The 17428-nt window shown below is 47.2% G+C and overlaps 1 long non-coding RNA gene across 1 annotated transcript; it reads right to left on the reverse strand.

Moving 5' to 3' along the window:
• Positions 1–1116: 1116 nt before the first annotated feature.
• On the reverse strand, positions 1117–8235 carry LOC136371749 (uncharacterized). Its single transcript, XR_010745401.1, has 3 exons — positions 8177–8235; positions 1806–1950; positions 1117–1386 (listed from the first exon to the last, which is right to left on the reverse strand). It is a non-coding gene; the product is annotated as an uncharacterized lncRNA (long non-coding RNA).
• Positions 8236–17428: the final 9193 nt, after the last annotated feature.

Consider the following 17428-nt stretch of genomic DNA (forward strand, 5'->3'; position numbering starts at 1 on the left):
TTATGGACCTGTCACCTGCGTGCCTGAAAGTATCATGAAATAGATCCTCCTAGAAGCTGTGCTAAGGCACATGGAGGACAGGGAGGTGATTTGGGACACCCAGCATGGCTTCTCCATGTGCAAGTCCTGCCTGACCAGAATAGTGGCCTTCATGATGGGGTGACTACATCAGTGGATGAGGGAACGGGTATGGATGTCATCTGTCTGGATTTGTGTAAGATCTTTGACATGATCCCCCACAATGTCCTTCTCTCTAAATTGGAGAAAGATGGATTCTGTAGGTGGACTGTTAGGTGGATGAGGGATTTATGTATGGTCACATCCAGATCAATGGCTCAGTGTTCCAATAGAGGTCAGTGACAAGTGGTGTCCCTCAAGAGTCCATGTTGAGAACAGTATATTTAATGTCTTCATCAGTGATATAGACAGTGGGATCAGTGCACCCTCAGCAAGTTTGCCACTGACACATGAAGGATGGGATACCATCCAGAGGGATCTGGAGAAACGTCACATCCAGATCAATGGCTCAGTGTTCCAATAGAGGTCAGTGACAAGTGGTGTCCCTCAAGAGTCCATGTTGAGAACAGTATATTTAATGTCTTCATCAGTGATATAGACAGTGGGATCAGTGCACCCTCAGCAAGTTTGCCACTGACACATGAAGGATGGGATACCATCCAGAGGGATCTGGAGAAACGCAAGAAGTGGGGCCATGAGAATCTCATAATGGTCAACAAGCCCAAGTGCAAGGTACTGCACCTGAGTTGGAGCAACTCTCAGTATCAAGAGTCTGGAGAGGAAGAGATTGCAAGCAGCCCTGCCAAGAAGGACTTGAGGTTGCTGGTGAATGAAAAACTGGACATGCCCTGGCAATGTGCACTTGCAGCTCAGAAAGCCAGATGTGTCCGGGGCTGCCAAGAGGTGCCTGCAGCAGAGCGAGGGAGGGAATTCTGCCCCTCTACTCTGTGCTGGTGAGGTCCCACCTGGAGTGCTGCATCCAGCTCTGGGGGCCCAGGACAAGGAAGATGTGGATGTGTTGGAGCAGATCCACAGGAGTGTCACACATGATTAGAGGGCTGCCCACTATTTACAAAGTACGATGATTCACTTAGATTTGCATAGCAGCAAGGCTTCTAGGTCACCCTTCTAGACAGCCCTTGGCTCCCACGTTGGCATCTGTCCCCCCAAGTCCAGAATAAGCTGGATACAGTCATCACAACTCCCACTGGTGGTTATGGCTTAAGCATGGGTGCAGAAAGGGGTGGGAGAATGTGCTGCTGCACTGTCCAGGGTCTGTCTACAGCATTTAAGGTTGACTTTGACTGGATTTTTTGGAAAAAGAGGCTGCATTCCTTCTGGAAATTTAGCAGAACCTGGAAGCAGACCCTGGAAGGAAACCAGTGAGATTTGCAGTGTTGATTTTTACAGCTGGAAGGAGAAAAACAGTGAAGGAACTTAATTGCAGCTTATCTACTTAGGTACAATTTCCCCAACAAGCTGCAGACTCCAGTTATAGCAGGATCCTACAGACTTGGTTGTCATTCAAAACAGGAAGTGCGAAAAAACCAAAAACTAATGAAGTATCATAAAGTCACTATAGTGCAGCCCAAAAAGATCTGAGATAATTACCACTGTCTTATCACTTGGGACTTAGGCTCTCCCTTTTAAATGGTGCTCAGCAATTTGAGCAACTGTTCAGTCAAGTGTCTTTCTAGTGCCTACAAAAATTATTTTCCCAGGGAAATAACTTTATTTTTTCCTGTCTTTCACCAATATCTTATTGTTGAGTTCCTCCTGTGGCATACCTGCCAGTTTGGAGAGGAACTGTGATCATGGAGTGTCCAAGGGAACTGGGATTGTTTAGTCTGGAAAAACCTGACGGGGGGTTGTAAAAAGGTGAGGTTGGTCTCTTCTTCCAGGTAACAAGTGGAAAACAGCCTCAAGTTGTACCTGGGGAGGTTTAGACTAGATATGAGGAAAAAATTATTCACTGAAAGGGTAGTTAGGCATTGGAACAGGCTGCTTGGGGAAGTGATGGAATCACCAGCCCTGCAAGTATTCGAAAACATATGTAGACATGATGCTTAGAGAAATGATGTAGTAGTGGATGTAGTGGCAGTTCACGGTTGGCCTTGATGATCTTACAGGTCTTTTCTAAGCTTAGTGCTCCTATGGTTCAATGATTCCATGCCAGGAGAGGCAAAAGCTGGGAGCCTTTGCCTGGAGGAGAGCTCAGACGGGGCCGGCAAGCGAGAAGCCAGGCAGGGGGCAGCATCTGATCACCCAGGGGCCCTCTCCTCCCGCTCCAGGCTCGCTGTGGTCGCAGCGCCTGCGGCCGCTCGGGAAGTTTGGCCAGGACAGGGAAAAAAGTTTTGAGACTCTTTGATGTGTTGCTGCGGATTCTGCGATAGCGGCGGATCAAAGTAGCGGCAGCCTCGCTGGTGAAGTTATTTATACAGACATCAAAGTGTTCTGCGGCAGGAAACCTACTGCCACATCACTAGTGTAGCATTCGTGGCTAGAGAACTGGGTGCTAAGAAAAGTGGTGGGGACAGTAAACGGGACATCTGACTGAGGACTTCTGTAGTATCCTGTTTTATCTGGAGCGCTGACTTCAGCTGAAGCAGATCAAAAAGTGACAACTGGTCCACTTCACTGCTAATCCAAGAGTTACTACTTATTATGTTATATTATAGGCCCTTTTTTTCTTGGTGATAAGTTTATTTTTGTAGAGACACAAAAATCTGCACACCGTGGTGACAATTTGAATTGCAGAACACCTCTGTAGTTATTTTCTTCCACAGCTAACACTGAAAGCCACAGATCAGGATATGAATTGTAAAATTAATAGAATCAGTTCCTGAGTCTCCTATAAAGGATACAATACAAAAGGGAACAACTCCTTTTTAGACTATGAGAATGTAAAAATGAGCACATAACAGTCAGTATCACCAGTCCTAGGAACATTTGTGGAGTTAAACGCGTGCAAACCAATTAATGCCTGTCATATGTAGTTCGTTCTTTCTTTGATCTTATTCCTATGAAAACCGTGAGCAGTGAAATGTTTGTGAGATGTTTGGACCTTGAGAATGTCAGGCTTTGTTTGCCTCTATTCACCAGATAGCACTCTCTATCACTGGGCAGGTTCAGTTCTAAAGCCCCAGCTGTCTTTATTGGAGAGTTACAGGCTCTGGATATGTGTTCTGCAACCTTTTTACCAGGGTGAAATAAATGCAGGCTTTGCAAAAATGCAGATACATGCATCTTACTGGCAGTGGGACCATAGCACCTCCAAGCACTGGAGACTCAACCTTGAACCCATCCAGGTGAGTTCTCCACCAACCCTCACCAACCCATGGGGCTTTGGATGCACCTTTGTTGTCTAACTGCCAGACATCAAGAAACTTGGCAGATTGCTGCCTGCAGCCTTAAAGCAGTTGCCTCCTGCAGAATGATCTGCACTGTGCCAAAATGAATAGGGGTGCAGTCTCGTTTTTTGTGTGGTGTGGTTCTGGGTTGCACCACAGACACTTTCAGAAGGAGATATGGGGGATTCCCAGGAGGCCAGGATGGGCTGCTAGGCTGGTGTGGATGGGCTTACAGCAAGACAATGCTGGTGCCCCCTGGCAGTTTTTAACATGATGGCCTTGTGCCCACTAGTCCTCCTCCCTGCATTAGCACACTGAGATTCATAATGCAGTATACTGCCCAGCTGGTTCCTCACCCATTGTGGACAACAGATACCATCCCTCCCACAGCCCACTGGAGTGCAGGGGAGCTTTATCATTCCTTAGAATTGGAACAAGATTTGTCCTTGAGGGCTATATTCAGAAATTAATTCAGATAGACTGGATGTTTCTAGTCCAGAAATAATTTTACTTTTCCTGGATATTTCCCTTGAGCTCTTATGCTGCCTGCTGAGATATTCTCAGTCCAGGTCAGCAGGTACAGGGCTTCCCTCACAGTCAGGTCAGATTAGGAGAATTAGCTAGAGTGATGCAGAGTTCCCTGAGAAGACACAGAAGATACATCTTTTTGGCAAAGTAGATGACAGCAAAAGGTGCTGTTACAACTATCACCTTCTTCTCACTGCTGCAGAACTCTTTCTGCCTCATACCTGTGACTTCTTAATATAAATTACAGTCATAATCTCACAAGAGGGAGCCACAATGTTCCCTCATCTTCATCAAACGTGCTTACACAAAACCAGTTCACTTTCTCTACATCTTCTCAGTCCCTTTCTCTCTGCAGTCCCACATCTCTCCCATAAGACCCTGAAATGGCATGCGGTTTTTACAGAAGGTCTTGTGTTCCTGTCTCTTCTTCCCTCGCCTGCTTTAACAGTTATTGTAGGTATTTTGAGCTCTGGTCTCTTGCTTTCCTAAGGAGTACTCATCACTAGTCAAAGAGACAAAAGGTGGGTGCCATTTTAAAAGAAAACAGTGAATCTTGCTCCATTCCTTGAACGAAGTGAGGCAGGTACCTTTTGTCTGAAGGATTCCTGGCTTTGGTTCCCGTAGGAGTGCAAATCCTGACTTAATCCCCTCAGATCCTCAGAACTTCAGCTTCCTTCTTCCACCTTGTTTTGTATTTAAAGAAAAGTTAGATGTCCATACACTTCATGGAATGGGGTCATATATGTTGAAAGAAATAGTCAAAAACCCTCACACAGAGATGCCTGGCCCCATCCCATGGGATGTACAGATGTCCATCCATTCTGTAACAGGGAATTCTGTGCTCTATTTAACACGTTTGGTGTTGCCTTAAAGCCTTAGTGGTTTCCCAGGGGTATGGGTGTTCGTGTTTAATTTTTTTTCCAGAGGTTGTCTATTTAAAGCTGTTTGTTGGTTTTAGATCAAGTCTACAGCTGTTCTAAACATCTCACGGTGTTAGCCAAGTGAAGCCAAGGGTTTGTACCAGGAAGGCAATGACTCACTTTCTCTAGCCAACCTGATAGCCCAAGACCTACGTCAAGCTTTATAGTGTGCTCCAGTTAGTCCATCCTTGCATTCAAATAGACAGAAAAATGCATTGCAGTAAAAAGAAATATCTCTTTCTGTCCATTTCCTTGCATTTGGAAATACACATGCTAGCACTGAGAGCAGGTGGAGTGGGGCCCTAAGTATTGTTATGACTTACTCAGGGCTGCAGGTTTTTGTACAGTAGATGCTTTCCTATTCCAGTAATGGATGCATGTTGAAACTCAAATTGTTTTTTTTTTACAAGGAGTTAACAAGCTACAGTACTTAAAAGTGCTGTAAGGATTTGTGAGATTAAGTACTTGTATCATTCTCTACAAAGTTAATTAGATTCAAATAGCTTACTCTTCATGATTAGGATCTTAAACTTCCAACTGCATGTGCTTCATTTTTTCACATATGGGCCAGACTGACAAAATTCATAAAAACAGAATCATCCTAGAAAACTGCAAGCATGTTTGCTTTCACATTCAATTTTAATTAGGACAAGACCACTGTGAATCATTTGAAAGGTTCTTGGGACCCATTTTCATGACATCTTCTCATCTGTTTTCTTCATACAAACTTTAGCTGGCACGTTCACAGAAAAGATAATTAACAATATACAAAAAATACTCCTCGGAAATAAAACTTGTATTTACTTCTTATTCAAACAAACAAATTTGCAATTTACTTCTTATTGCAATATGCAATTTACTTCTTATTCAAACAACTGCATGACTGTTATTCAGGCATGACAATTTTCCAGCTAATAGGTAAGTGAGCAACTGAAGTGAAATGATTGATACCTCTGTCTTTACAAGTTCTTACTCAGATGTGACATGGGGGTTTAGACAAAAAAAGACATGGAGGACTCTTCCTCTGCTGTGAAAGTGCCTGCTAGGAGACTGGCACTTCCCACCTGCAGTTGCTAAAATGGAAGTAATGAGCCCAAATTAGCTCTGGGGGTATCTCCATTGCTCCATTGCTGCCCCATGCCTGTCTGCCCAGGGAAATATTATCAGTCATTGCCCAGCCACTTCCTGAAATGGTCATACACATAATACATGGTGATGCTGTGCAGACAAAACAAAGCATCTCTGTCAGTGTGAGTTGAAACTGTTTAGAGGGGATAGACTGCCTTCACCATGTTTTCTGGTATGGTTGTTGATCTGTGCAGTGGAATGAGGTGCCAGATCATCTTTTGCTTCCATCCTCATGTGAATGTTTTATAGCCAGCCTAAGGCATTCTTGTTAAATAAAAATCCTATGGCTTTTCTTGATCTTTAAGAGAGTTTACACTTTTTCCTAAGCATGTACCATAAGATGTTCCGAAGAAAACACAGTCCTGTGTCCTACCTTGAGCTCTTGATCTTTATTGATCAGTGCAAGAATGTCAAGAATAACTCCTTGCTACCATGATTATTGTGTCTTTTTCCAGTTCATTTAAAAATTGAACTATTACCATGGTAAAAGTGAAACTCTTCATTGTAAACTGCTTCACCAGCACATCAGTTTTATTTCTCTCAATTAATCTTGCTTGCAGGACTATCTGGGTGGCTCCCCTTCCTTTGTTGCTGTTGAGACTCTGTACTGTTTTGCAAACTAACTCCTGTCATTAATTCAGCCTGGGATTTGTTTTGGTTTGTTGTTTTTGTTTTGGTTTTGTTGGTTTGTTTGGGGTTTTGTTGGTTTTTTTGGTTTTGTTTTGTTGTTTTTTTTTGTTGTTTTTTTTGTTGTTTTTTTTCCCCCAGCATGTCTTGCTAGAGTGCAGACAGTGCCAAAGTCTGCAAAAATTTCCATGTGGCTGAGGCATATCTGCAGGAAGGAGGAGGAGACGTGAGAGAAGTCACTTTTCATTAGTGTGAATGTCCTGAGCGCAAGATACAGAAAAAAAATGCACTAAGTGGCAGCTTCTATAATTCCCAGATTTTCTGTAAGGATGAGCCCTTTCTCAAGGAGTCAAAGTGAGTTTCATGCAAATGTATAGAAACACTTAACTCTTGAAGTGCTAGAAATATTCTATTAGATGCACTAAAACCTTTCTCTTCTGAAGCTTTATGTTTCAATAGGTGACCCCCTGTGTTACATACATGTGTGCCACATATCCAGTACATCAGCCCTTATCTCTGGGCCTTTGAAGGGAGCTTGTGATGAGTGCACCTACTCTGTGGTGCAAGTTGACCATCTGTGCAGGGTGGATTCTTTAAACTTGTTGTCAGTTATGTAAGAGCCTTAGTGGGATGGGTTGGAGTCCTCATCTTAATCCCACTGAAGTCAGAGGAGGAGTGCCTGTTAACTCTAAAAGGCCTTGGATCAGTGCCTGTGGGAAGCTATTTTATAAATCCCAGCTTGTAATGTTCATTCTTATAATTTACTAGGACATATTTTGATAAAAAGCCATTCTTTACCTCATTTCTTCTAGGATTGCTTGGAGTAATTAAGTCATCTTGTTGAGCTAAAATCTGGGGTCTTAGAGGTGAGGAGAAAAAAGTGGTGGTAGGGCTAGTATTTTCTTTGATGCAGTCCTGTTTATTTGTGAAGAATGTAAATAGCTCTTTTTTTTTCTCCAGAGCACAGCTGGAATCACAAAGGTTATAACTCTCTTGCTTCTAACACTGAAACCTTGCAAAATCATCTCTCCGTCTTTCAACAGTGCGCTCTCATGCCTGTCCACAATGCAGTTATTGTATGACCATGCAGCACTCTCTTGTACAGTCTGCTTGCTTTTTTTTCCCATTATAAATTAGATCCTCACTCATGGTTTCTCTGATGAGACTGTTTCCCTACTTACCCCTTTTTAACCCCATTTATGCTGAATATTTATATTTTTATACATCTTATATTTTTAACATTTATATTTACAGTGCAAGCTTCTGGGGCTAGTAACCATTTTTTGTTCTATGTTTATACATCATTGGTCTCTTGGTCCACCTTGAGGATACTAACAACAATAATAAAAATGAAAACATGGTGTTCTCATTTTCTTGTTACTCTGCCCAGCACTCTCTCTACCCAGTACTGCCCTGGTAACCCTGCCTAAGGTGGGTGCAAAAGAGCTTGTAGGATGGCTGTTTCCAGCCCCATATATCCCAAAGGAGTAGTTAACTGAAAGATGCTGAGGGTATAAGAAAAGTGGACAACAGAAAGGGAATGACTTAAAATAGTATATCTGGCCACTTTTTTTCCCAACTGAAACTCACAAGAGGCTGACTCACCTGATTTAGGTCTGGGGACAAAAATTCAGGATTCCCAAGAGGCCAGAGGAAAAGGCTACCACCATCATCTGCTGTAGCAGTTCGCTGTTTTTGCCACAGTGGAGGCTCTGGTATCTAGGCCTACAGCACGACTTCCACTTTGCTTTCATGAGTGGGTCGGGTCTTGTAACAGACGCATGGTACCAATATGGCAGACGGTTACAAAAGACGTTTATTAAGTAAAAAGTTCAGGTTTTATACTTCTTATCTATTACTACGTCAAACAGGATATTGCCACACCTCCTGGGTTAGTAGTTGGAGTGGAAAAGTACTGGCACATGTTAGTAGAGGGTCTACATTCCTTTCAGGGGTATCTTATCTCGAGAGGGGGATGGGGCTTGCTCTCCTCCTCACCGTTACAGTCCGAGATCTTCCGGCCGCCTGTCCCTTATCTAACCACATCTCCCCCCCCTCTCTCACAAAAGAACGAGGTAGTTATACACATATATATATATATATAGATATAGGCACTAAATGAGGTAGAAGGTTAGGACTTAATAAGGGAAAAAGGAGTTTAGAAACTTGAGTAAATTTTTGCCAGGCAAGTTTGGAAATCTTGTGACTGGCAATTTTAAATTCACAGCATCTCATGTTGGCCTATGAACAGAATGTTAGTCTGATCTAGGCGAGCTTTGACAAATGAAACTATCTTGTTCAGCAGTTGAGACAGACCCTGGTGTTGTGTTGCCAGGGCTGAGACACCTGTCGCTGTGCCGGCTGCTCCTAAGGCGAGTAGCATTGCGATGGTAACACCTGTCAATATCTCTCTTTTGTGGAGCCTGTTGGATTCTTCGAGAAGGCTGTACATTTCTTCCTCTGAGTGGTACAGGACTCTAGGAACAATCAGAACTTGGACACAGAAATCGTTAGAATCATCAAACTTGGGAAGAGATACACACGGACTTACTCCAGACCTCTGACAAACCCACATTGCCGATGTAGCAGGTATTACCCACTTGTTATTCTTTCTGTTAGGCTTTACAACTCTGGTACAGACATTCCCTTTTCGCTCAGCCAGGGTTGCATTACCAAAGCATTTGCCTCGGCCTGAGACCTGGCTTAGGGTGATCCCTCTGCGAGGTGTGTCCCATCGGCACTGCTGGGGTGCATCAGCGGCTGAGTAACTGAATGGGGTGTTTAAAGCAACTCCTTCATAAAAAGGTGGTTGGACATCATAACAAAGCCAACAGGAATTGGTTAGGTTAGGGTTAGATTCATTCAGGGATAGAAAGGTAGCTTCTAACATACGAAAGATTGGATCGGGATCTGACCTAGCTAATTTATCCATCTGAAAGGCTTCTGCATCACTAGTTGGGGTTCTGCTGACACTCGTAGGTGCAGCCCTAGGGTAGGTCATATTTTTCTTTGTCTGTGTGCTTTTAATTATCTTGTTGGGCTCCACAGCTCTGGGTTCTGAGGGTTGAGACTTGGTAATTTGCACGTTCACCTACTTTTTTGACTCTTGAAGGACTACTGTCCAGGTCTTGCCCACCGTCCAGCTAGGATGAGTGGGTTGCAAAACTGTCATGTTATAGTATATGCATTTTCGGATTTTTGGGATCTTGTAACTATATCGATAGGAATTCCCGTGTACAGAGAGAGGTGTTTTACAACCTGCGGGTGCCCAGGTGAATTGCAGGAATTTGTCAGGTTTTTGTGGGTCCCACCCAGGCCCTGACGGCCTGGCGTCTGTTACAATGGTCTCACATCCCCAATGTCCGCAATATCCCCAGCCGGGGTTATTACAATAGCTTTTTCCTGCGTTTGAAGCTGGGCACCAATAGGATAGGTATGTGTGTGATGAGAATGGAGAATGAGGGTCTACCTTTGGTTGTCCTGGAAACAAATCGATAATACGAAGCACGAAGGATGGACTGTTTGGTGTGGTGATGTCTCTGAGCACCTTACCACTGGTAAGATGTCTCATGACCCACCTGAATGGCTGGTGTGGGTAGAAATCTGAGCTGGCTTGTCCTCTGGCGACAAACCCCAGCAACAAAATCACACAGGCATATCGTTGGTGCTTGGATCTCGCCCGCGTGGGTTTCTCTGGTGCTTTCTGACGGCTTGGTGGTGCGTCTCGTTCCTCTGGGAGAGGCGTGTACGCGTTACGTGGTCGCCCCACCAGCATGTCCTGTAAACAGAAACTCACAGTTTTCATTAGTCTCATCCTGCTCACTGTGGAGATCAGGTTTAATTGATTTAATAGGACACCACCTGATTTTCCCATCCCTTTTGACAGCTGCATACCCTCGCCCTGTAAGCATTAATCTCCAGCCCCGTTCCCATTCACCCAGCTCATTTTTAATTACAACCTGCGGGCCCTCCTCTAGTGCTCTGGAGGCCCAGTGTTTTTGAATGGGATTATTTGCTTCACTTCCTCTGGGGAATTGATTTAATGCTATCAGTGCGGTTGCCAGTATGCGTGCCTGTTCTCCTGAGGGAATGGAATTGTTAAAGCCTTCTGCTTTTGCCAACACCTCTATCTTAGTTTTCAGGGTTTGATTTGCCCGCTCGACTATAGCCTGACCAGTACTGTTATATGGGATACCTTGCACTAATGTGATCCTCCATTTGGAGGCGAATTCCTGCACTGGTTTAGAAATAAAATTGGAACCATTATCTGTTTTAATCTGCTTGGGGATACCAAGCCATGCCATAGCTGTCAGCCAGTGCTGGATTGTGGCTTTGGAGTTAGTCTTGGGATGCTGGGTGGCTACAATCGTTCCACTGAACGTGTCCACTGTTACTGCAAGCCATGCTCGAGGCTTCAGCAGCTGACACAAGGTGAAGTCCGACTGCCAGATTTCTGAGGGCTTAAGACCTCTTGGGTTGACCCCACTAGTCCACAGGGGTGATTTCTGGCAGTGAGGGCAGGTAGCCACTACATGTTTGGCATCCGCGGTTGTGATTCCACATCTCTTCGCTAGTGCTTTGGGTCCAATGTGGAGGGATTCGTGCAGTTGACGGGCTTCCTGCAGTGTCCAGACTCCTTTCGCTGCAGCATCTGCTTTGTCGTTGCCAATCTGAAAGTACCCTTTGATTGGGTTGTGGCTATTGACGTGAATGATTGATACAGTGCCCTTTCGTGAAGAGAGTGCCTCTTCTAGCATTAGGGCAGCTGCTGATGTTGACACACCTGGTCCTGCCATGGCTAGGCAGAGCCTTGCCACGAATATAGAGTCTGTTACAATGTTAAGGTGTTCCTCTTGGAAAAGTCCACAGGCCAGGGTTACTGCTGTAGCTTCCAGCTGCTGCACTGACAGTGTGGGGTCACATGCTTTGATGCAATGCCACTGCTCTCCTACCTGCCACACTGCTGTCGCCGTCTATGGTCGGTTGCTTGCGAAAAGGAAGGTGGATTCTCGCTGGCTCAGTCCCTAGGTGTTTCACGGCGAGTTTCCTGCCTTTCATGATGAGGTTAGCGATGCATTCTACTGCTGGGGAAAATGCACGAGCAGGCCTTCCAAGGACCACCCATTGAATCGGTCGGGCCTTTTCAGAAGGTCCTTGGGCCAGTGCTCCCACTCCCCCCTTTTGTGTAAAATGCACATATAAGTCCAGGGGCATCGCTGGGTTCCATCTGGCAAGTGTGCCAGTGGACATCTGCTGTTCGATGAAGTCGAGGGAGCTCGCCGCTTGTGGTGTCAGCTCCTTGGTTTCCCAGGGGTGCTTTCCTTTCAGGAGGTCGTACAGAGGGTCCATGATCTCAGGAGGAACCAGGACGATGTTGCGAAGCCACTGCAGTGATCCTACCAGGCGTTGCACGTCGTGGAGCGTCTTAACATCTCGGTGGACTTTCACCTTAGGAGGTGTCACGTAGGAGCTTGTGATTCCCACTCCTAGGAAGGTGACACAGGGTCCTTTCTTGATCTTCGCGCTCGCAATCTCGAAGCCGTTGGCCTGGAGGGTCTCTGTGATCCTGGATACCAGATGATCCACTTGGCTCGCTGATGGTGCTGAGACCAGAATGTCGTCCATGTACTGGATGATGGTGGCAGCAGGATAGGAGTGTCGGACTGGCATCAGTGCTTTGTCCACGGTGATCTGGCAGATGGTCGGGCTGTCGACCATACCTTGAGGTAGCACTTTCCACTGGAAACGCAGGCTGGGCCGATTGCCATTCGGGAAAACCACAGAGAAGGCAAATCGTTCCCTGTCCTCAGGATGCAAAGGTATTGAAAAGAAACAGTCTTTAATGTCCAATACTGCACATGGCTGTCCTTCAGGAACAGCTGAGTTCATGGGCAACAGTGTCTGAACTGGGCCTATGGGTCGGATTGTTTTATTCACTTCTCTCAGGTCATGGACTAAGCGATAGCCTTCTCCTGACCTTTTGGGAACAGGAAAAACGGGCGTGTTCCAAGGACTCACAGTGGTTTCTATATGATCCTTTTGCAGTTCCCTCTCAACCAGTTCTATTAAAGCTGCCAAGCGAGGCTCACATAGGGGCCACTGCTCAACCCATACAGGGTCTGATGATTTCCAGGTCAATTTGATCGGCAGCAAAGGGTGTAAGGCAGTGGCCCTCATTATAAATTTGTAATCCTGACTCCGAGCATAGCCAGGACGTCCCTTCCTATTAAGGGTGGAGAATCCTGTAAAATGTAAGGGTAAATGGCAACTGTTTGTTCTGGCCCCTTTTTTGTGTGGAGTGTTATCGCCACCAATTGGGTGCTTTTCCATGCCCTGGATTGTCCCCCCACCCCGTTCACAGGAGGGACTTCTTTAATTTGCCAATGTCTGGGCCAGTGTGATTGAGGAAAAATGGTGCAGTCTGATCCAGTGTCTGCCAAAAACTGAAGCCCTAAAACGTGAGGGTCCTGGCTGCCATAGAGCTGACACGTCCCCCACACCCTCAAGGGCTCCCTCCCCACTTTCATGACCAAGGCCACCCAGGGGTTCCGCTCTGGTTTGTCCCCTGTTGACCCTGTGACACTGGAGCAGTTTGTGGTGGTGAGAGGTGCATGTTGGCTGCTGATGATGGTGCATTGTTCTGCCACTGAATGGCTGGTGGGGATGAGACAGTGACTGGTTCCTGTATATATATGGGGTATGAAGGTCCCCTGCCCCACTGGGTATTGGGAAGGCTGGGCCATCTCGCAGTGGGAGGAGGCTGAGTATGGCCCACACGCCCCCTCCCCCTTCCGTTTCCCTGGGGCCTGGATCTGCACTCCTTGGCCAGGTGTCCCCTTTTGCCACAATTCCAGCAGGTGGGTCTTTGGCGCTGCTGGGTCGGGGGTGCTGCCACTGGCTGCTGTGCTGGCTGGGGACAGCTTGCTGCTACATGACCTGTTTGGCCACATTTCAGGCAAGCCATTGCATTTGTTAGGGTATGAACCGCTGCCTGCATGGGTATTAGGTGTTCTTCCTTTACCACATGTTTGATCATGTCAGCTAAGCTGGCTCCTGCAGGCAGAGACCGTAAAATTTCCTTGGTTACAGTATTACACTGTTGCTTTAAACAGTCTGTCACCACCGGTCCCCTTGCAGCTGCAGGCAGGGTGGATGAATCAATTGCAGCCTGTAATCGGTCCACAAAATGTGTAAAACTCTCACTTTCCCCCTGTTTGATCGTTGACCACGGCGTGGACTTGTCCACAACCCGGGAAGCTGCCCTTATTGCCTCCCTAGCTGCCCTGGTTGTTGCTTTCACCTCCTCTGCTGTGAGGTGTGCAGCTTGGTTTTGGGGCGTGGCCACATCGTCATGTTTGCCAAGCAGCCTGGACAGAGTAGAGCCATGGAGAGGCTGTCCCTGCCCTGAGGCTTGAGCTAGGGCAGCTGTGCATGAATTGGACCACTCCTGCTGAAATACAATCAACCCTGCCCCATCAAAAAACATACGGGTTATTTGTGAGATATCAAAGGGCAGCATATCATCATTGCTAAAAAGACCATCGATCAGTGTGGACACCAGGGGTGAATTAATTCCTTTTTCCTGCACCGCTTTCACCACAATCTGCACTTCTTTCGTACTGAGTGGGGTATAAGTTCGTCTCTGGTTCTGCCGATTGCCAGAAACCCGTACCGGGAACGCGTGTATTGCAGCCGCAGGTTCCCACTCTGCACAGGCTAATTTTATCTTCCCCCAATCGGTTAATTTGCCCTGAATCTGTTCCCTTACATTGTTAAAAGCTTTGCTCGGTTTCGCTGGAAACTTTATAAAATCTGTTATCTCCGTTTCCGAATCGGACTCGGAGCCCTCTGTAGAGCTCGTCGTGGAGCTGTAGCTCCCTTCCGTGTCGGAAGTGAACTGGTGGTAAGCTTCCGGTTTGCTATGCTTTTTCCCCGGACTCCGCCCCCGTTCCGCCTTCGGCGGGTGGACTCGGATGTTCCCTCTGCTTTGACTCCATTCCGTCTCCCGCGCCCGGCCCCCCCCCTCCGACCGGGGGTGACGCTGGCGCCTTGCGCGGGGGTGACCCCACGTTTCCCCTTTTTGCTCGCTCCTGCCCTTGGTAGATGACACCGGTAAGGGACCTTGTCCGTGTGTTCGCCCCCCCCCGCTCTCCCGCGCATGCGCCATGTAGGTCGGTGGCTCCGGAATTCCTCCGACCCCCCACGCATGCTCGGTCGCGGGGTTTTGCACTTCCGGGTTCGCATCGCCACGTGGCGCCCTTCCCCGCTCGCGCTCCACGTGGCCGGCGCCATCTTGGCCACATGGCGGGGGGGGTAGCGGCGATTGGTCGCCCCGCCCCCGCGCCGGACCGTCGGCGCCATCTTGGCCATATGGCGGGGGGTGTATGCCCTCCGCGGCGATAGCCAATCTCTCGGCGTCTCTTGCCTGCCGCGCTAGTTCTTCCCAGACAGACCGCGTACTCTCCTCCGCGCGGCCGCGCTGCGTCTCCGCGCCCGGAGAGGCTGCCGTTTCGGACCGTGCCGGGGAGCCGCCGCTCCGCGCGGGCGGCGCCGCCGCCGGTCCTAGCGCCGCGCCGCCGCTCGGACCCTGGTCGCGGCAAGGAGGGATTTTCGGGGAAGCCGCGGTTTTTTCGGGGGTGTTCGGATCTGGGGTCTCTCGCGGGGGGACCCGGGGTTTTTCCGCGTGCTCCGCGGCTTTTATGCATGTATTTGTGGAGGGGGATGACGCGTCTGGCTCCCGCTTTTCCCCTGGGGTCTCTGCTGCACTGCGCCCCCCCCCCTTCTCTTCCGGGGCTTCTCCGGAGGGTCCTGCGCCCCCTCGGTCCCCTCTCCCCGGCTGCTTAGCCGTGAATAAACACGTTTTTGCAGCGTTCCAAGCCTCCTGTTCTTCCATTGCTTTTCGCAACACTTTTTCAACTTTTCCCCATGCTTTTAAAACTTTTCCGCTGCCGGTGGCTTTTGTATCTTCCGCCAGGGCAACTGTATATTTCTCCCACCCCTCTGAATTTAATATACATATTGGGCGTTTTATAACGCCAAAATCCGATAATCTTGCAATAGCAAGAAATAAATCCCTTTGGTCTCGCTGTTTCCAGTGGACCGCCTCTAAACTTACGACCATCATCACGGGCTTTATGTTGTCCGCGGGGTCCTGGGGCGTCCCCCTTTTTCTTCTCCTCCTCAGGAGTTCGGACCGGCCGACTCCTACCCGCTGTGCCTTTCCAAAGCGTAGCTCCCGTCCTCCGAGGTAATCGTTCCCGGGTTTACGGCACCACTTGTAGCAGTTCGCTGTTTTTGCCACAGTGGAGGCTCTGGTATCTAGGCCTACAGCACGACTTCCACTTTGCTTTCATGAGTGGGTCGGGTCTTGTAACAGACGCATGGTACCAATATGGCAGACGGTTACAAAAGACGTTTATTAAGTAAAAAGTTCAGGTTTTATACTTCTTATCTATTACTACGTCAAACAGGATATTGCCACACCTCCTGGGTTAGTAGTTGGAGTGGAAAAGTACTGGCACATGTTAGTAGAGGGTCTACATTCCTTTCAGGGGTATCTTATCTCGAGAGGGGGATGGGGCTTGCTCTCCTCCTCACCGTTACAGTCCGAGATCTTCCGGCCGCCTGTCCCTTATCTAACCACAATCTGCTAAGGGTTCCCTGTGCATGTGGGCAATGTTTTCAACAGACGAGTGGTATCTGAGAAGGATTGAGTTATTAATGGGAGTATATGGAAACAAATTGCTTGTCAAGCCTCCTCCTGACAGGATTTCCTATCTTAAACCTTAGTAAGTGAGGGGGAAAGATTTTCTAGAGACAAATTCTGTTCCTCAAATTATCAGTTGGTAAAAAGGAAAGAATTCACTGTGTTTCCATCCAATTTGGTCTCATTGCTGTTGCTTATCCTGCTTTAGCATGGGATTGATTTGTGAATGTGCAGTGCTTACAGACGGGAACGTGAGCCGGGCACATCCAGAGAGTTACAGTTTGTCAGGACAGTTTCTCTAAAAGGAAGATTATATGCAAGCATTTGTAATGTAGCTTGGGTGCCAACCCAGTTCTGGGGGCCTGCTGTGTTCATTATAATGGTACATTGCATTCCTTGCTGCTGGGAGATCATTTTATCACAGCATCTGAAGTATAAACTGAAGTCAGAGTAAACCCCAGCTTTTTTATTGCTGTTGGGAAGGTCATAACTTACCCTGCTGAAAGAGTGCTGGGGCACAGCAGAGGGCATCCTTCAACAGAGGTACCAGTCCTGCCCTCCAGCAAGGCTGTGCAGGCAGCAGCATTTCACATCAGCTAGGCAACTGCACCAATCCTTTTCATGCAATCACTGTGCAACCAGGGCTCCTGCTGCCCTCATCTCATCTCACAGTGGGATTATGTGGTGTGAGGCAGTGCCATGCTGAGGCACCAGCCCTGAATGAGCTGCCTTGTCTACCAGGAGCATTTATACCGTGCTGATGCAACATGACCTTTCTGAGAAACCACATGCAGTTGTTCAAGATGCTCTGTGCTGACATCCTTGTTTTGTTTGCACCCTTGCACTACACTGCATGTCTTCTGCTGAGCCATAGAAACAAATGCATGTATTAGCTTTAGCCAAGCTATCCTCTATGGCCCTGGGTACTGTGAAAGTACATAAAAGTACAGAAAGAATAAAGTTCTGCAGATATAAATGAAAAATCATTCATCTTGTCTATTTCAGACACATTTGGTCTCCTGATATTTTGTCTCATATTCTTCTAATATATTTGAAACTCTGAATGATGTAGGAAAAAATAAGGTTATGCTGAAAATACAGGGCACTGGAGAACAGCTGTGTTGTGCCTATCTATCATTAAATAAAGAATA

The sequence above is a fragment of the Sylvia atricapilla genome, chromosome 1 (genome assembly GCF_009819655.1).
Source record: "Sylvia atricapilla isolate bSylAtr1 chromosome 1, bSylAtr1.pri, whole genome shotgun sequence".
Taxonomy (NCBI): Eukaryota; Metazoa; Chordata; class Aves; order Passeriformes; family Sylviidae; genus Sylvia; species Sylvia atricapilla.